Source organism: Schistocerca cancellata, chromosome 2, assembly GCF_023864275.1.
Source record: "Schistocerca cancellata isolate TAMUIC-IGC-003103 chromosome 2, iqSchCanc2.1, whole genome shotgun sequence".
In the NCBI taxonomy this organism is placed as follows: domain Eukaryota; kingdom Metazoa; phylum Arthropoda; class Insecta; order Orthoptera; family Acrididae; genus Schistocerca; species Schistocerca cancellata.
This window is the reverse complement of record NC_064627.1, coordinates 874886538-874906987: the sequence shown is the minus strand read 5'-3', so window position 1 is coordinate 874906987 and position 20450 is coordinate 874886538.

Here is a 20450-nt window from a genome sequence, read left to right as displayed (position 1 = left end):
TAATCACAAGAAACAACAAATGAGGTCAACGGGTAGACCACTCTAACCCCCTTGCGAAACAGAACGTAACCACACTCTGTTACCAATTGATACCACACGGGAAGTGTTGGGATAATTTTAAGGAAAAACACATGTAAGGTGAACCTACTTATTTCGTCATTTGGCGTTTCATGGAGTATACTTCATAGCCTAAGCACAATTATCACGCTGAGAGTGATAAAACCTGTCAAAAAAGGAATAACAGAACTCACAATAATTAATAAAACCTTTATCAATTTATAACATTGGGAACAGGGGTTGAAACCAAGAATATACATAAATCCCAAAAAACTAGTACGAAATTATATCAGCTAGATGTGACTGCAAGCTTCTTCGACAAATTGAGTTTTACCAGTAAAATGAATTACAAATGACTGCCACTTATTCCCAAGCATGGACAAAGACAAGAAAATAGACAAAGCTTATCCAGAATACAGAAAGGATGTTAAGTCATGCCAGTGATTTTGGGTGTTGGGAAGCCCTTAACAAATATAACATTATTAACATATCTTAAGGAATAAAATATACAACCCCCCAAAACACAAGAGAAGATTGGAAGACATGCAATTTAAATGTGACTCCAAGCTGGTACAAACCAGAAGAAATATTAATAATGACCCTTAAATCATTATACATACCTCAAAATACAAGAGAAAGTGAAATATTACAGCGGACAGCTATAGCAGCCAACAATCAACAACCAAGCTAGTTTCACAATTATTGGAGCTAGTTAATGACTGTGGACAAAAAAAAGAAGTACTCAACAGTTCATACTCTGAAGTAAGGGTCTTTAAAATTTAACACGCTCCATAACTACCAATTAGGGTGCAAGATTTTAAAAAGTAGTAAAAAAGTAAATATAGTGACAAGCATCATTAAACTTACAGAACACGCTTTAAAAGTAATGTGCTTCCTGAATTCATAATATTGAATGGATCAAGAATTCCGGAATTCATTTGTTACACTCCGCTGTGGCACATATCAAACCATCAAATTTATTACTCTGAGCCAACACGAGGCAGCTGGTAGACGTGCATGCTTGCGGGCCAACCAAGACGCAAGACGTCGTACGATAACGGAAGTGCCACTGCGGTAGAACGAAATCACGTCTCTGCTCTGGGTTCAGCAAACAGGAACGTGTCGTCCACTGCCAGAACTATCAGACCAACACAGATGAGAAGAGAACAGTTGTCTGCTCAAATAAGGCTACAAACGAGAACGTCTAGGTTTTAGGCAATATTCACTGATTCTGGAAGTGACTACACATACAACTTACAAGCTTAAAACGCCTTGAAATTACTTGAAAATAAATAAGGTAACATATTAGCACGTGTAAATCCAATTACTACAGCATATCCGTCTATAAAATGTGCCTTGCCTTCGACACAAACTATGTGGCAATTTCAAATTCATTAGTTCAATTTGTGACAAAGAATGTCTGGACACTTGCATGTAATATGGCCAGGAACAACTAATTATTGTCAGTTACACTGACCGATGGCCCCTCAAACAATCACTTGGAGTTGCGTTAATATGACAGGTCTAATTCCACAGTAACATGGCCTTACGATAACAAGCGCCAATAATAACAACACTTAACTTCACTCAGGTGTGAAAGAGCCGTGAGTTTCAGGATTCCAAGCAGAGGTGTTGTTGCCTCCACTCCGTGCAGGTGATCACTGAGGTGCCGTAAAATTTAAGATTGCAGAGTTAGCCTAGAACTTGCTGACCAGGCTGCACGTGGCGTCCGCCGCTCTTCCCGCAAGTCTCTGCTGTCAGTTCTTAACCCAGCCCTCAAAGCTTGCCTCCGACCGATTTAACCACTCACGGCTTCTCGAGGCCCGTACTGGATGGCAGGAGTCCGCCAAACCCAACAACTTACCAGCTACGTTCCGCCCATTTACATGTCAGTACTATGTCCGCCAAGAAACAGTCACACATCCCTCTACCAGAGACCCTCACCCCCGACAAATGATCAGGATCGATATCAGCAGGCCAAGTTGGTAAAGGCTCTCGTTAATGGCGCGTGCGGTGTGCGATGCCCTCCCAAATTAGCGCCGCCACTGCTCAAACTTTTATGAATGACAGGAAAGCTTCTCGATGTAGAGCTGAATCTAGTTTTGAACTGACGCTTTATTAATTTCCAAATGGTAAATATCCAAAAGCCTGCAGTATTTTAAAACTGTTCTGTGTAGCTCTTCAGAATTTTCTCGTCTTTCCATAGCATATTTAACTTGCTGCAGTGGTTCCTCAAGGCACGTTATGGTCGACTTGACGACATAACATAAATAAATCATACTTACAACAAAAATATGATTAAAAAAATTGGACTCCCGAAATTAAAACGTGTTAATTTTTTTTTTCCAAATTTAAGTGATCAGTGTTCTGACTGGTTTGACGCAGCCCGCCTGAAATTCCTCTGTTGTACCAACCCTTCACTTACATCGCAGCTCGCTTCGTATGCCCTCAGTTGTCTTTTGGATCTATTTCAATTTCTACCTTCGAGTACAGATTTTAACCTATGGTTGGAGTACATCTACATCTACGTGATTACTCAGATATTCACAATTAAGTGCCTGACAGAGGGTTCAATGAACCACCTTCAAGCTGTCTCTCTACCTTTCTACTCTCTAACGGCCCGCGGAAAACTCGAGCACTTAATTTTTTCCGTGCGAGCCATGATTTCTCTTATTTTACCGTGATGATCATATCTCCCTATGTAGGTGCGTGCCCAACAGAATGTTTTCGCAATAGGAGGAGAAAACTGGCAGTTGAAATTTCACGAGAAGATCCCGTCGCAATTTAAAATACCTTTGTTTTAATGATTGCCACTCTAATTCACGTATCATGTCTGTGGAACTCTCTCCCCTATTTCGCGATAATACAAAACGAGCCGCCCTTCTTTGAACTTTTTCAATATCATCCGTTAGTCCCACCACATACGGATCCCTCACCGCACAGCAGTACTCCAGATTAGGGCGGACAAGTGTAGTGTAAGTAGTCTCTTTAGTAGATCTGTTGCACCTTCTAAGTGTTCTGCCATTGAATCGCAGTCTCTGGTTTGCTCTACCCACAACATTATCTACGTGATCGTTCCCATTTATGTTGTTTCTAATTGCAATCGCTAAGAATTTAGTTTAAAATACAGCTTTCAGATTTGTGTGACTTATCGCGTAATCCAAATTCAGTGGATTTCTTTTAGAACTCATGTGAATAACTTCACACGTCTCTTTATTCAGGGTCAATTGCCACTTTTTGCACCACACAGATATCTTACCTAAATCATTATGCAATTCATTTTGGTCATCTGAAGTCTTTACAAGACAGTAAATGACAGCATCATCTGTAAATAGTGTAAGAAGGTTCAAAATGGTTCAAATGGCTCTGAGCACTATGGGACTTAACATCTGTGGTCATCAGTCCCCTAGAACTTAGAACTACTTAAATCTAACTAACCTAAGGACATCACACACATCCATGCCCGAGGCAGGATTCGAACCTGCGACCGTAGCAGTCGCGCGGTTCCGGACTGAGCACCTAGAGCCGCGAGACCACCGCGGCCGACAGTGTAAGAAGGCTACTAAGATTGTCTCCTATGTCGTTAATATAGATCAGGAACAATAGAGGGCCTATAAAACTTCCTTGGGGAACGCCGCATATTACTTCTGTTTCACCCGATGACTTTCCGTCTATTACTACGAACTGTGACCTTTCTGACAGGAAATCATGAATGCAGTTGCAGAACTAAGGCGTTATTCCGTAGGCACGCAGTTTGTTTAGAAGACATTTGTGAGGAACGGTGTCGAAAGCCTTCTGAAAATCTAAAGTTATGGAGTCAATTTGACATCCCCTGTCGATAGCACTCATTACTTCATGAGCATAAAGAGCTAGTGGTGTTCCGCAAGAACGATGTTTTCTGAAGCCGTGCTGACATTTTCTCGAGGTACTCCATAATGTTCCAACTCAGTATATGTTCCAAACCCTACTGCAAATCGACGTTAGTAATATGGGCCTGTAATTTAGCTGATTACTCCTATTTCCCTTTCTTTGGGTATTGCTGTGACTTGAGCAACTTTCCAGTCTTTAGGTACGGAACTTTCTGTGAGCGAGCGGTTGTATATAATTGCTAAATGGTATATGCTAAATGTGGAGCTATTGCATCTGCATACCCTGAAAGAAACCTGACTGGTATACCATACGGCCCGGAAGCCTTGCCTTTATTAAGTGATTTCAGCTGCTTTGCTACATCGAGAATATCTACTTCTACGTTTCTCATATTCGAAGTTGTTCTTGATTGGAATTCGGGAATATTTACTTAGACTTCTTCGGTGAAGGAGTTTCGGAAAACCGTGTAATAACTCTGCTACAGTGGCACTGTCATCAGTAACTTAACCGTTGTCATCGGGCAGTGAAGGTATTGATTGCGTCCTGCCACTAGTGTGCTTTATATATGACCAGAATCTCTTTGGGTTTTCTGCCAGATTCCGAGACAAAGTTTCGTTGTGAAAATTATTAAAAGCATCTCGCATTGAAGCACGAGCTAAATTTCGAAATTCTGCAGATCTTTGTCTATCTTTGCGATTTTACGTTCTTTTAAATTTGGCATGTTTTTCTCGTTGATGGTTTGTGGAAATCGACGAAAAGCTGGGCGCAGTTTACATTGCTCACAGCAGCTACTGAAATGGTGTCTCTAATCTCAGAAATAACTGACATAATAGTATTATGTTGAGTCTATAAAAAAAATAATGGATCTTCTGCAGTATAGACAATCCTAAGTCGCTGCTATACAAGTGCTTAATCCTGAAGCTGATATTGATCTGAGGCGTCGCCAGTCGGTCAAGGCGCTCATGTCCTCTTCACATAGGGTCCGCTGCTGTCGCGTTGTCCTCCTGGAGAGGGTTTGGTCAGCCTCCGATTGGCTGACATTTTCTCACAGCCGTCTCTTCTCTATCGTTCCCGACTGGCGAGCCGGCGCTTTGCTTTTCGCCGTAACAAATAGTCCTTCTGGGTATGGAAACCAGATGTGTTTTGACTACCTTTCCTGAGTAATGGGGCCATTTGTTTCATCCGTCTCTTCTCTGGTACGCCATCCGGTTTCCATACTTTGATCCCGTTAGGTGCAACCGATACGCTGACTTTTAAAATTTCAGTAAATGTAGTCCCAATGATGTCACAGAATTGTGATAAAATTCTTTGGAGTTCCGTTTGGTCGTGGAGCTTTTTCAGCTGGTAAATTAACGATTAATTCGAATACCGCACTCACACAAAAGTGAGCTAAAATTTTCTGTCTTCACTTTCGTTGATTTCTCTGTTTAGCGGTCGTAGGACCTCAGCTATCAACTCCCTGTCGGCGGGACTCACAGAGTAGTGAGTCCGATAATGCTGTTGTATTTCGTTCACCATCTCGTTATTGTGAGTGAGTATATTCCCATCCTCTGTTAGCAGTTAACCAACGATTGTGCGTCTTCATTTTATTTACTGTCTGACGAGTTGAAACATGGAATTTGTCTCGACTTTCACTATGGATGTTATTTCGAAACTGATCATGAGACCATCCTGTATTTGTTGCAGGTTTTCGTTTGTAGAGTTGAGTTTTTCGTACAGTTCTCCAAGGATGATGAAGCTAAATTCTATCTTTTTCTTCACATTATTAATTTTTTGTCTTTATTGAGTTATTAGGTATGTCCTTAAGCGTCTTTTAGCAAGTCTGATCTTCTCCTCTGCTTATGACTTGAAATTGAGGAGTGACCGTAGGGAGTTGATCGATGTTGTTTTGGAAGCATATCGTTCAGTCTTCGTCATCTATAGGGATGGAAGGGAAAATGCATAAATTTTGAGGTAAGAGACACTGTTCCGGAAACGACCGGGCTCAGTGGTATAAGAGAAAATCGTTCTGATACCTCTGACATTGAAATACATGTATTAGTACTGGTGTTGCTACAGGGTGTTTCAAAAATGATCGGTATATTTGAAACGGCAATAAAAACTAAACGAGCAGCGATAGAAATACACCGTTTCTTGCAATATGCTTGGGACAACAGTACATTTTCAGGCATACAAACTTTCGAAATAACAGTAGTTACAATTTTCAACAACAGATGGCGCTGCGGTCTGGGAAACTCTATAGTACGATATTTTCCACATATCCACCATGAGTAGCAATAATATGGCGTAGTCTCTAATTGAAATTACCCGAAACCTTTGACAACGTGTCTGGCGGAATGGCTTCACATGCAGATGAGATGTACTGCTTCAGCTGTTCAATTGTTTCTGGATTCTGGCGGTACACCTGGTCTTTCAAGTGTCCCCACAGAAAGAAGTCACAGGGGTTCATGTCTGGCGAATAGGGAGGCCAATCCACGCCGCCTCCTGTATGTTTCGGATAGCCCAAAGCAATCACACGATCATCGAAATATTCATTCAGGAAATTAAAGACGTCGGCCGTGCGATGTGGCCGGGCACCATCTTGCATAAACCACGAGGTGTTCGCAGTGTCGTCTAAGGCAGTTTGTACCGCCACAAATTCACGAAGAATGTCCAGATAGCGTAATGCAGTAATCGTTTCGGATCTGAAAAATGGGCCAATGATTCCTTTGGAAGAAATGGCGGCCCAAACCAGTACTTTTTGAGGATGCAGGGACGATGGGACTGCAACATGGGGCTTTCGGTTCCCCATATGCGCCAGTTCTGTTTATTGACGAAGCCGTCCAGGTAAAAATACGCTTCGTCAGTAAACCAAATGCTGCCCACATGCATATCGCCGTCATCAATCCTGTGCACTATATCGTTAGCGAATGTCTCTCGTGCAGCAATGGTAGCGGCGCTGAGGGGTTGCCGCATTTGAATTTTGTATGGATAGAGGTGTAAACTCTGGCGCATGAGACGATACGTGGACGTTGGCGTCATTTGGACAGCAGCTGCAACACGGCGAGCGGAAATCCGAGGCCGCTGTTGGATCACCTGCTGCACTAGCTGCATGTTGCCCTCTGTGGTTGCCGTACGCGGTCGCCCTACCTTTCCAGCACGTTCATCCGTCACGTTCCCAGTCCGTTGAAATTTTTCAAACAGATCCTTTATTGTATCGCTTTTCGGTCCTTTGGTTACATTAAACCTCCGTTGAAAACTTCGTCTTGTTGCAACAACACTGTGTTCTAGGCGGTGAAATTCCAACACCAGAAAAATCCTCTGTTCTAAGGAATAAACCATGTTGTCTACAGCACACTTGCACGTTGTGAACAGTACACGCTTACAGCAGAAAGACGACGTACAGAATGGCGCACCCACAGACTGCGTTGTCTTCTATATCTTTCACGTCACTTGCAGCGCCATCTGTTGTTGAAAATTGTAACTACTGTAATTTCGAAAGTTTGTCCGCCTGAAAATGTACTGTTGTCCCAAGCATATTGCAACAAACGGTGTATTTCTATCGCTGCTCGTTTAGTTTTTATTGCCGTTTCAAATATACCGGTCATTTTTGAAACACCCTGTAAGATTGTAGGGTAAACAACTTTCAAAGGTGGTAGTATGGAACAAATCACGAAAGATATCTAGTAAAAATACATTATAAAATGCTATGAGCTATGAGTACTTGTTGATCCTCGAATGGTTCATTCATCCTTCTCCTTAATCACTGAAAGTTCGTAACGTCATCACGGAATCACCGTGCTGGTTCGAGATCGTTGACATCCAATGGCGTCAAAGACATTTTGTGAGCTCTTTGTCAGAGATAACGCTCAGTGATCGGAAAATACAATGCGGTTGACATTTGTAGTCAGCATTCTTTGAATAATATTCTCTATTAAGTACATTACATCAATTCGACTTGCCGAAGTCGACTGCACGAAAGAATATATCGCAAATGTGGGACAGTTTAATTCTGGAGGTCCGCTAGAGCAGGGGTACAATCTTATACACTCCTGGAAATTGAAATAAGAACACCGTGAATTCATTGTCCCAGGAAGGGGAAACTTTATTGACACATTCCTGGGGTCAGATACATCACATGATCACACTGACAGAACCACAGGCACATAGACACAGGCAACAGAGCATGCACAATGTCGGCACTAGTACAGTGTATATCCACCTTTCGCAGCAATGCAGGCTGCTAATCTCCCATGGAGACGATCGTAGAGATGCTGGATGTAGTCCTGTGGAATGGCTTGCCATGCCATTTCCACCTGGCGCCTCAGTTGGACCAGCGTTCGTGCTGGACGTGCAGACCGCGTGAGACGACGCTTCATCCAGTCCCAAACATGCTCAATGGGGGACAGATCCGGAGATCTTGCTGGCCAGGGTAGTTGACTTACACCTTCTAGAGCACGTTGGGTGGCACGGGATACATGCGGACGTGCATTGTCCTGTTGGAACAGCAAGTTCCCTTGCCGGTCTAGGAATGGTACAACGATGGGTTCGATGAGGGTTTGGGTGTACCGTGCACTATTCAGTGTCCCCTCGACGATCACCAGTGGTGTACGGCCAGTGTAGGAGATCGCTCCCCACACCATGATGCCGGGTGTTGGCCCTGTGTGCCTCGGTCGTATGCAGTCCTGATTGTGGCGCTCACCTGCACGGCGCCAAACACGCATACGACCATCATTGGCACCAAGGCAGAAGCGACTCTCATCGCTGAAGACGACACGTCTCCATTCGTCCCTCCATTCACGCCTGTCGCGACACCACTGGAGGCGGGCTGCACGATGTTGGGGCGTGAGCGGAAGACGGCCTAACGGTGTGCGGGACCGTAGCCCAGCTTCATGGAGACGGTTGCGAATGGTCCTCGCCGATACCCCAGGAGCAACAGTGTCCCTAATTTGCTGGTAAGTGGCGGTGCGGTCCCCTACGGCACTGCGTAGGATCCTACGGTCTTGGCGTGCATCCGTGCGTCGCTGCGGTCCGGTCCCAGGTCGACGGGCACGTGCACCTTCCGCCGACCACTGGCGACAACATCGATGTACTGTGGAGACCTCACGCCCCACGTGTTCAGCAGTTCGGCGGTACGTCCACCCGGCCTCCCGCATGCCCACTATACGCCCTCGCTCAAAGTCCGTCAACTGCACATACGGTTCACGTCCACGCTGTCGCGGCATGCTACCAGTGTTAAAGACTGCGATGGAGCTCCGTATGCCACGGCAAACTGGCTGACACTGACGGCGGCGGTGCACAAATGCTGCGCAGCTAGCGCCATTCGACGGCCAACACCGTGGTTCCTGGTGTGTCCGCTGTGCCGTGCGTGTGATCATTGCTTGTACAGCCCTCTCGCAGTGTCCGGAGCAAGTATGGTGGGTCTGACACACCGGTGTCAATGTGTTCTTTTTTCCATTTCCAGGAGTGTATTAATGGTATTGCTATATTGCGTTCCTTTTGTAACACAGTATTCAGCTTCATGGCCAGTTAGGTGATTTAAATCACGTCTCAAGTCCAGTGATATGGTTTACAGATGCCATAATAAAGTCACTCTCACAGCACAAGGATTGATTGATTTATGTTCTTTCTTTCTTTTTTTTTTATCACGCCTCACACACATGAAATTTATTATTTACGTGTTTAAGGCAACATTGAGACAATAATTATCTGTGATCGGTTACAGATAATTTTTCACTTTTGGAAAATGAAATAAAATAAGAGTTTGACATTAACACAGAACAGTAAACTGTCATTACTATAGTAGGATGACGCCATGAATTTTTTGCATGACTACGATTTTGTTGGCACTAAAGCAGTGCACCCAGGAGCTATCTACGTGTCTCCGTGGATGAAACTCTCACATCACTTTCAAACTGAACATTGCCTTCATAACAAAAATTAAATCTCTGAAATTACGTAGTAAGCTCCAATGAAATTCAGAATTCACAGAGCTTTGGTAATTTTGAAACACACAGCTGTGGCTGTCTGGCGGAGAACCATCTAGTCTACGGAAAATGCTGTTAATAATCTGCATTTACGCAATGTGCTCATTGAGGTCACTAGAGGCAGTCTAATATCGATTATCGCCTGCACGCATCGGCTAATAATTAGCTTGCAACGCTCTCGATAGTGCGTATTGTACGCATACTGCATCCCCCCTCGTTGTCATCAAACGACTCCAACCCTCATTAACATATGGCAAATTACCATTCTTATGGCTGCTATCATATGTAGTTAAGATTGCAATAGTAATGCAATTGCTGTAACACCGCACACGACCCATAATATTTTTCTGCTTTACGTTCATCTCTCACAGGTATCACGCCAACGATCACAATAAGCTAAGTCATGCATTCATTTAAATCGCCATCTCTCTGTGGTGTATCTAGCTAAAATAATCTGTACTGCAATTTTTAGCTTCTTCTTTCACTTGTGTACATAGTAATCGCAAAGTTCTCGATAAGCGATACTGTACGTTCACGTACACATCCCCTCTCCATTGATAATGAATTTTAACTGAGGTGTCAGTAGAAACCTTCAGTACTTTATTTGGACGATTCGAACTACACATATGTATTATTTGCAGTTAATTGAAGACTGGGATACGCTGTCCCTGAGCATCCTTTCTAATAAAGGTCTAAGCCAATAAAGGGACACATGCAACCTGTCAAGGAGGAAGTCATCTGCCTCGACATATAAATACATCCTCCGCAAGTTCCCATACGGTACATAACGGAGGGTACCTTCTACTACTATCCCTTTGCTGTTCCACTCGCAAACAGAACGAGGGAAAAATATCTATATGCCTCCATACGAGTCCTTATTTCTCTTACCTTTTATTCGCAGTCCTTACGTGAGATGGGCGTTGGCATTCAGCCCCCAGAGCCTGTTCTCTGAAGCTTCTCAGAGTGTTTCTCGAAACGAACTTCTTCTTCCGTCCAGAGAGCCTCTTTAGTTGAGACTCAAGAATACATTTTCATTTGTGTCGAAGTTTTTGTTCGAATGTCAAAGAAAATACGGTTGTAGCTGGCGTACTCTGAGGAAATTAATAATTAACTTGCAGCGAAGGAATTGGCAGAAAAAGGAGGACATAGTTTTCAAAAAATTAGATAGGACTTAATGTATTGTGTCGTTAAATGTAAGTCTAATATTTACTTCATGAGGATAGTGGTAAACGGTTAATTGAAATAAGGGAAAAAGGAGTAAGAGACTCATTTAGGGTTTCGTGTCACGTCGAGGAAGAGGGCATTGGAGACATAAGTGTGCGCAAGGGCGGGCAAGAAGAGACAGTTCCCCCCTCCCGTCTGGGTAAGTGACTGGTAACCATGAAGTCAGAGAAGTTCAGAACTAGGAAATCGGCCATACCCTTCCAGTCGACAAATTCCGACATTTGGATTAAGTGATTCAGGCAAACCACGGGGAACTTGCGGCTGACATCTGTACCGCACTCTAGATATTAACTGTCTACGTCCGGACGCGGATGTGAGGAGCTGTCATCTTCTACCTCGCTCAGTAGGTATGAAATACGACTCGTGTAAGGGGATTGATACCCTTGGTCTAGTTTGAGCCCCGATTTGCAGGTACTGGAAGCTGTTCGGTTTACTATTGGCCCTCGCAAGGTCTTGTCTAATTTGTTTGTGGGTAGGCTATCCAAGTTTCGGTAGCTGTCAATGGTCAAACGGCATCCCAAATTACCATCCGTAGGGGCTTTCCTCATAGAAGCCCGCTTTCAGTATGACTGTTTTTGTTCTGTCAGTTGAGCTCCTTCTTCTAAGAATCGTCGCTCAGTTACAAGGATGCACACTCTTGGGCAAGGTGGTCTTGATGCGCACATGCGAGGACGATGTGACGGGGCTACTCCGTTCTCCGGCTGAGGTCACGTTGAATGCCTTTGATCTCGCATCTGGTGTCCACATCAACGAAGGCTAATGTCGACTGAAGGAATTACGGAGGTCTGATAATGCTATCATTTCATGGGTGACTTGGTCAACAAATCTTTGGGAGTCATTACAGATCGTTCTCTTCAATTAACTGGAAGTCGGTTACCGAGAAGATACAAGGAGCAGTCCTGGAGTATGAACGGCGTTCCGTCAACCCAATTCAAAAAAATTCTGATCCTACATACCTTCGTCTTGTGCAAAGTATGTTATATCGCTCAGATCTCCCCCCGCAGTGATGACTAGGAACGTAAAACAGCTGTCTAGTCGTTTTTTTACGAAAGCATCACAATTTTCAAATGTGATACGAGGCGTTTCGAGGCGGTTGCGCTTTCTGTCAGGAGCTTCCGACTTCACCATTATCAAAAGAAATCCTCTGTGTAATTTGTCCGGTGCATCATGCTGACTATTTCTCACGCAATCCACACATTCACGTCTCGGTTATTTTATTGTCTGCAGCCTGCCACTCTTGATCCGCCTCACGATATTCGTCGCGTAAATGTCAGATCAAAATATGTCTGTGTCTTTTATAGTACTTTTACTTACGTTCTACAGAGGCCGCATCTCACAACTGATTGGCTGTTCGGCGCCTGTTGAATGGGCATCGCTGCAAACTTTGTGGAAGACGGTGTGGTTTCATCTTAGCCTTCCTGTTCTACCAATGGAGGTGGCAATGAGCACTTTTTTCGTATTTGCATTAGTGTCGCAGATCAGTGTTGTCACTGTCCCGTCATAGACACGTACAGGTTTACCTTTAATTGTCACTAAGAGAGCTGGTATCGGCTTAAAAAACAATCAGACTTTCCAGCTCGATCCAATCAGGCTGCCTTTTTCGGCTGATATACCGTTGCGCCAAAATCATATATAATAGCGTGGTCCTACGCCAATCCGTTTATTGCATTGCATCTGGAAGGAAAGAGGGGGGAGGGGAGGCATTGGCCCTCCACCAATATATGGCACAGCATATTGAAAGTTTCTTCGCTTCCGAAGGCATCGCGACCTATTTATTAGTATGTTGAACGTTGTATTTTGCCGTCAAGCTATCGATTCAATTAAACGGTCATTGTGGTCTTCGCGACAGGTGTAGCGTGTTTGAACGGTAATGGAAATGTCCTCACTCCCGAGTTCAAACCGCGCCATTGTTTAAACTGAATAAAAATCGTCAGCAATGGGCGAAAGAATTCACACGGAGTCTGCGAACGGCCTTGTCAGAGAGAACGTAGAAGCGGATAAAGGTTCAGGACACTTTCCTGCGCTTGGGTTGGGAAACTATCCATAAAGGCGAAATAATCAGCAATGGTCAAATGCATGAGGAGGTAGAAAGCAATGGGAACCACTGCATTAAAGATACATAATATGTATCCAGAGGATATGTGACCTGTGACAGAACGTTCATGATGATGTCTCTATTGCCTAAAGCTTCCAGACTAGCTCCAGAATCGGATCTCCTGAAGAGGACTGCCAAGGTGGCGTGACCATTAGAAAAAGATTTAAAGACCAACGAAAGGATAACATGCCATAAGTCATGACGTGGAATTTCAGATATCTGTACTGAAAAGGGAAATGAAAAGGCTGAGTCTAGATAAGGGGGGGGGGGGAGCTGGGAGGGGGGGGGGTGGCGCAGTGAAGAGGAATGGAAGAAGGACATGGATTTCTGGTCAGACGAGCGTAGCGTAACATTAACATCAGCATCCAATTGTATAACGGCAGTAGGATTCGTTATGCATAGCAAAGAAGGGTACAGAGTGGGTTACTCTGAACATTTCAGTGAGGTTTATGCTCACTAGTAACGACAGCGTACCAAAACCGACAACAGTAGCTCAGAATCTGAAGATAGAGAAACTGAATGAAGTTATTGAACGGGTAATTTAGTTCGTTAATGGAAATTAAAATCTAATAGTCATGGCGAACAGGAATGCTGTTGTAGCAGATGGAGTAGAATAAACTGTCTCGGCAGAATGTGGGACTGTTAGTGAGAATCAGAAGAAGAAAAACTGATTGAGTCCTCCAATAAATTTCAGCTTTTAACAGCGCATATTCTGAGCATATATATGGAAAAGTTCGTTAGACGAAGAAAGATTCCAGTTTCATTTTATCCTTGTCAGACAGAGATTCCGAAATCAGATACTGAATTATAAGACGTAACCAGTAGCAGAAAAACATCCAAATCAATATATAGTAAAGATGATTACTAGGCTGAAGTTTATGAGACAAGTCAGAAAGAATCAACACGCAAAGAAGTGAAATGTGGAAATACAAGCACTATGAACTGGAGGGATGCGCTTGAAGTTCTCTGGGGCTAGAGATACTGTGGTAATTAATAATTAAGTAGGCAGTTCAGTTGAAGAGGAATGGACATCTCTAAGAAGAACAATCACAGAAGATGGAAAGGAAAGGATATACACAAGTAAGGCAAATCCGAAGAAACCACAGACATTAGAAAATGTACAGTTCATCAACTAAAAAAGCATATACAAAAATCTTCACGAAATTCAGTTATGAAGAAATAAAAATCATTTAGGAATTAAATAAATGAGAACTGTATGGAAGCTAAGACAAATAAACTAAAAGGAAGAGCTGTAACGTTAAGAGTGCAAAGGAAGTTTCGCTGATAAATGTAGGGGAGAGAGCAGATGGATTGGAGGAGTGCGTTGAAGGCCTCTATGAGGGGGAATAATTGTCTGATGAGGTGATAGAAGAAGAAAACGAAGTCCATAGAGATGAGATAGCGGGTACAGTATTAGTATCTGAATTTAGAAGATGTTCGAAATACTTAACATCAAATAATATTCCATCGGAAGTTCTAAGCCCTTTGGGGAAAGTTGCATCAGAATGACTATTTACGCTGGTGTATAGAATGTTTGAGACTGCTAATATACCACCAGAATTTTGGAAAAACATCGTCCACACAACACAATTCCGAAGACTGCAAGAGCCGACAAGTGTTAGAACTGTCGCATCATAGGCTTAACGGCTCATGCATCGAAACTGCTGCCAAAGGTAATATGCAGAAGAACAGAAAATAAAGTTGAGGAGATGGAAAAAGGTACTCATTTGTGCCCTGTACTACATTTAAAATGTATTTCCACCTCCCTCTGGCATGTGTGTGTGTGTGTGTGTGTGTTTTGTCCTTAGCATAAGTTAGTTTAAGTAGTGTGTAAGTCTAGGGACCGATGACCTCAGCAGTTTGGTCCCTTAGGATTTCACACACATTTGAACATTTTGTGATTTCCACTGTTTAGTATGTGTCCAGCATATGTAAACAGATGTGCTAGTGTGTGCCGTATTTGTATCAGGTAACAAGCGTCCGTGAACAATATGTATATGGACGTGGCCTTCTCGATAAGGTGCTGTATGTTTATAAATATTTTAGCGATAACAAACGTTATATCCACTTGACATCTTTTGTGCCAGATTTAGTGTAAAAAGAACATGTTTTACTAAAAAAATGTTTAAGACAGCTATGACTGTTGAAATCAGTTGTCTTGAACAAAAAATATTTTCTGCGATCTTGGGTTCTGAATGGTTTTTAACAATTAAAACATTGGGAAAATTCATGCTGTACTAAACACCACATCCTTCGATTTTGTCAGTCTTCTATATTATCTTTAGTTTCAGTCTATAAGTACTTTTTCGCTTGTGTATGGGCAGTCTTTGGTCTCTTTTTCCCATCTTGCTGCACCTTTGCTTGCTCTTTCATTTTGTTCATCTCCACTTTAGAACAAAATGTAATTCTCTACATATTTGTTACCTCTCATTTTCATTTTCGTTTCCATTGTTGCTACAGCATTCATACCTTTTAGTGTATTACCAAGCTGTAATTATTTTTGGGTAATTCCTCTGATGTACCAGGTTGGTACTTCTATATATCCGTTGAACCATTTTCTTTTGTCCTTTAGCACAGCCTTGTAATTCTGTTTCCTAGACTCCCTGGGGTATTTAGGAGTAGTGTGTGCCTTAAGAAATTTGGTTATCAGCCATCTGCACAACCCCCTTACTAAGAGGACCAGGATTTTCTTTCAAGTTTATCTCCCTTAGCTGATATGTTCTGGTCATTTAAAGGCGCCGGAAAACTCGCCTCTTATCCTCTCCCGTTGACTACACAACACCTAGCGATTGTGCGCGATGCATTCCCCGTGGGTCATGCGACTCATGTGCTCTTGGACGTGGGAGTAGAGTATGTTGGCAGAGTTGCCTTTAGCTCTTCGATGTCAGATTTATTTATCAAATTTCAGCAGACGTTTCTCAGATTTTGATTCTGAGTAGTTCAATAGCTTGAACACACTCCACGATCCTTCGCCAACGTTTGACTGCTGAAAGAACATGGAAATAAAAGACACCCTCGGGCCTCGAAACTCAGTACCGCTGGGGTCGAAAAAAGCAAAAACTGGCCATTGGAGGCCTACAGGGAAGGGAAAAGTGACACAAGTACGTGGAAGTAATATCAGCCTTGGATAAGGTTCAAAAATGGCTTTGACCTAACATCTTAGGTCATCAGTCCCCTAGAACTTAGAACTACTTAAACCTAACTAACCTAAGGACATCGTACACATCCATGCCCGGGACAGGATTCGAACCAGCGACCGTAGCAGTCGCGCGGTTTCAGACTGAAGCGCCTAGAACCGCTCGGCCACACCGACCGGCCTTGGATAAGGGCCTATATGGTTACCACCCACATACTCCCAAGAAGGGAGGCTTCTAGGAGGACTACATTTCGTCTAGAATCTCACCATCTGATCACTCTGGTATGGGTGACCACAGCAGAAGCATTGCTCCCGCCAGCGTAGCTCAGTGTACCATTGAGTCACAAAAAAACTAATTACTAACGCCATATAAAAAAGTTTAATCATATTCAAACTTACATGAAATCATGGTTAGATACATCGTCTATCATCGGCCGGTGTTGCCGAGCGGTTCTAGGCGCTTCAGTCTGGAACCGCGCGACCACTACGGTCGCAGGTTCGAATCCTGCCTGTCCTTAGGTTAGTTAGGTTAAAGTAGTGCTAAGTTCTAGGGGACTGATGACCTCAGATGTTAAGTCCCATAGTGCTCAGAGCCATTTGAACCATATCGTCTATCAATGAAAATAAGGTGTGTTCGCTTGTAACAACCTACTGTGAACGTCATCAGAGACACCATTCTCTAAGTAGCTGAACAGTACACGCTACAGCATGCTGTCTAATAAATACTTGAAAATTTTTAGCTTTTCATTTACTCCGGTGTTATTATCGTTGTGGCTGGTTTGAAGCAACCGACTACTACTTCCACGCCTGTGCCCGCTCCATCATCTCAGAGTAGCACGTAAATCCTTAGTCGTACATTATCTGTGGAACGTATTCCATCTATGTTTGACTCGGATGTGCACACTGTGTGGCTGTCTAGTGTTAAGAAATCTGTCTCCAATTCATGTCATGAGCTACCGCGATATTTATTCCTCTCCCATTCTGCAGAAGACCAAATTTCCATTTTTATTCTATTGTTTTATTTTAATTTATGTATTTTTTGTTTATTTACGTGTTTTTGAATCATCAGTCTTTTGACCGGTTTGATGCGGCCCGTCACGAACTCATCGCCTCTTCATTGTAGAGTGGCACTTGCGTTATATGTTCTTTCCAACTTAATTAGCCCATTTTCGGCATCCTTCTGTCCCACTACATCGCAAATGTTTCTAGTTTTTTCCTTTTGGATTTACCCACAGTCAACGATTCACATGCACTTTCCCAAAAAATTTAGTTTAAGGCTCGTTTGGCCTACGTAGATTTCTTTTAGCGAGTACTGTTTGCTTTGCTTGCAGTGGTCTTCTTGCATCCTCCTTACTTCGCTTACCAAGCGGTGTTTTGCTATGAGAGCCCCATTCATTGCATCCAGCTTTCATTAGTTAACTATGACCACATTGCGTGTTCGTTAGATCGTGCATTCTGTTCAATAGATCCTGCAATACTTTCTTACATTCACTGATGATACGAAGGTAATCAGTAAACCTTATCTTGTGACCTTGAATTTTATTCCCACTCTCGAATCTTTCCTTTACATGCGGCTCTGCTTTTCGATGTACAGCATAAACAGTAACGAAATAAATAATGCATTCATTACTTACACGTATGTTAATATAAGCACTTATCTATAGATATATGAATATGGAACAATTACAATCAAGGGCCTGGCGGACGGTTCATCGGAGTACCTTCAAGCTATTTCCCTATCGTTTTGGTCTGGAACTGCGCACGGCAAAAACAAACACTTAAATAGTTCGGTGTGAGCTCAGATTCCTATTATCTTATAACGATAACAATATTTCCCATTCGCAGCAGAAAGCTGGTGATTAATATTTCGTGAGAAGTGTCCGTGCAATGAAGAACATCTTCGTGTTAAGGACTGCCAGCCCACTGTCTCCCCTATTTCGCTATAATATAATTTTTTTCAATATTCTCAGCCAGTCGTATCTGATACGGATCCCGTACCATTCAGCAATACTGCAGAAGAGGTCTGACAGCCGCAATGCAAAGAAGTCTCTTTAGTAGACCCTGTCACACCTTCTGAGTGTTCTGCCAATAAAATACAGTCTTTGGTTCGCTTTGCCAACCTATGTCATCGTTTTAGTATAAATTATTTGTAATTGAAGTCCATAAGTACTTAGCTGAGTTGATAGCGTTTCGGCTTGTGTGATTTATCGTATAACCGAAATTTAACTGATTCCTTTGAGGAATACATTCAATAGACACTTTTGTACCATAGAGATTTCTTGCCTAAATTATTTTGCTAGTGGTTTTTGTCTTCTAATGACTTGGAAAATGACGGCATCAATTGCAAACAGTCTAAAAGGGCCGTCCATATCATCTCCTAAATCGTTTGTATAGATTAGAAGCAGCAGTAGATGTTAAATCCTACCTAATCATCGAATATGGGATGTCTAGGAAATCTGCTTTCTTAGATTGATAAACAACATTCAAACAAATCGTATCAATGAGTTTCATTACAAAAAAGTAAATGACAGTACTCTGAATATTACACAGATGTGTCGCATTCAAAGGGCGACAAACAACATAGTCAATGTTCTTTAGTATACACAATTCCATAGTCTGAACACAGACAGCTGAAGCGAAGTAATGAGCTTTGACGCTTCTATGCACCTCGCTTGTCTTCAGGCAGCTGATCGACTGGGCTACGACCAATCGGGGGCTGCGGTTATGTTCTCTTCACATAGAGGCCGCAGCTGTCGCGTTGTTGTGCTGGAGAGGGGTCAGTAAGCGAGCTATTGGCTGACATCTTCTCACAGCCCTCTCTTCTCTATCGTTCCCGACTGGCGTGTGGGCGTTTGACTTCACCCCCTAATAGTAGATCTATAATACTTCCTTGGAGAGCATCTGATATCATTTTTGTTTGATTTGATAACTTTCTGTCAGTTACTACGAACAGTGATTTACGGACTGGAAATCACGAATCCTGTAGCACAACTGACAAGATAATTCATGGGTACAAATTTGTTTAGAATTCGCTTGTGACGAGCTTTCTGGAAAGCCTTTCAGACAACTAGAAGTTTGGAATTAGTTTGAGATCCTTTGTCGACATCAGTCATTTTTTCTACATCTACATTTACATCTATATCAATACTCTGCAATTCACAATTAAGTGCCTGACTAATGATTCATGGAACCACCTTTAAGTCATTTCTCTACCGTTCCACTCTCGAACACAGCTCGGGAAAAACGAAGACCTATTAAATCTTTCTGTGCGAGCTCCGCTTTCCCTTATTTTGTTTTATCTTCCTACATAGGTTCAAAAATGGTTCAAGTGGCTCTGAGCACTATGGGACTTAACTTCTGAGGTCATCAGTCCCATAGAACTTAGAATTACTTAAACCTAACTAACCTAAGGACACATCCATGCACGAGGCAGGATTCGAACCTGCGACCGTAGCGCTCACTCGGTTCCAGATTGTAGCGCCTAGAACCGCTCGGCCACCACGGCCGGCCCCTACGTAGGTTCTGGGCCAAAAAAGTATTATCACTCTGAGGAGAAAACTGGTGATTGATATTTCGCAAGAAAGTCCTACTGCAGTGAAAAACGACTGCGTTTTAACGACTGCATCAAAGTGTGTGGATCATCCTTACGGCAATCTATCCGCTATTTCGATCTAGTACAAAACGAGTTGCCCTTCCTTGAAGGTTTTCGTAGTCCTCCGCCAGTCCCATCTGATCCGGATCTCACACTGCACAGCATTACTCCAGAAGAGGGCAGACAAGCGTAGTGTAAGAAAACTCTTTCGTAGATCTGGTACGCTTTCTAAGTGCTCTGACAATAAATCGCAATCTTCGGTTTGCCTTCCCCACAACAATATCTGTTCTATCGCTGCAATTTAAGTTAGTCGCAATTACAATCTCTAAGTTTTAGTTGAGTCTGCAGCCTTTAGATGTGTATGATTTATCGTGTAACTGAGATTTTCCGGATTCGTTTTGGTGGTCATGTGGGTAGCTTCACACGTTTCGTGATTTACATTCATTTGCCAGTTCCGTTGCATCCTGACATCTTGTGTAAATCATTTTGAAATTGGTTTTCATTTTCTGACGT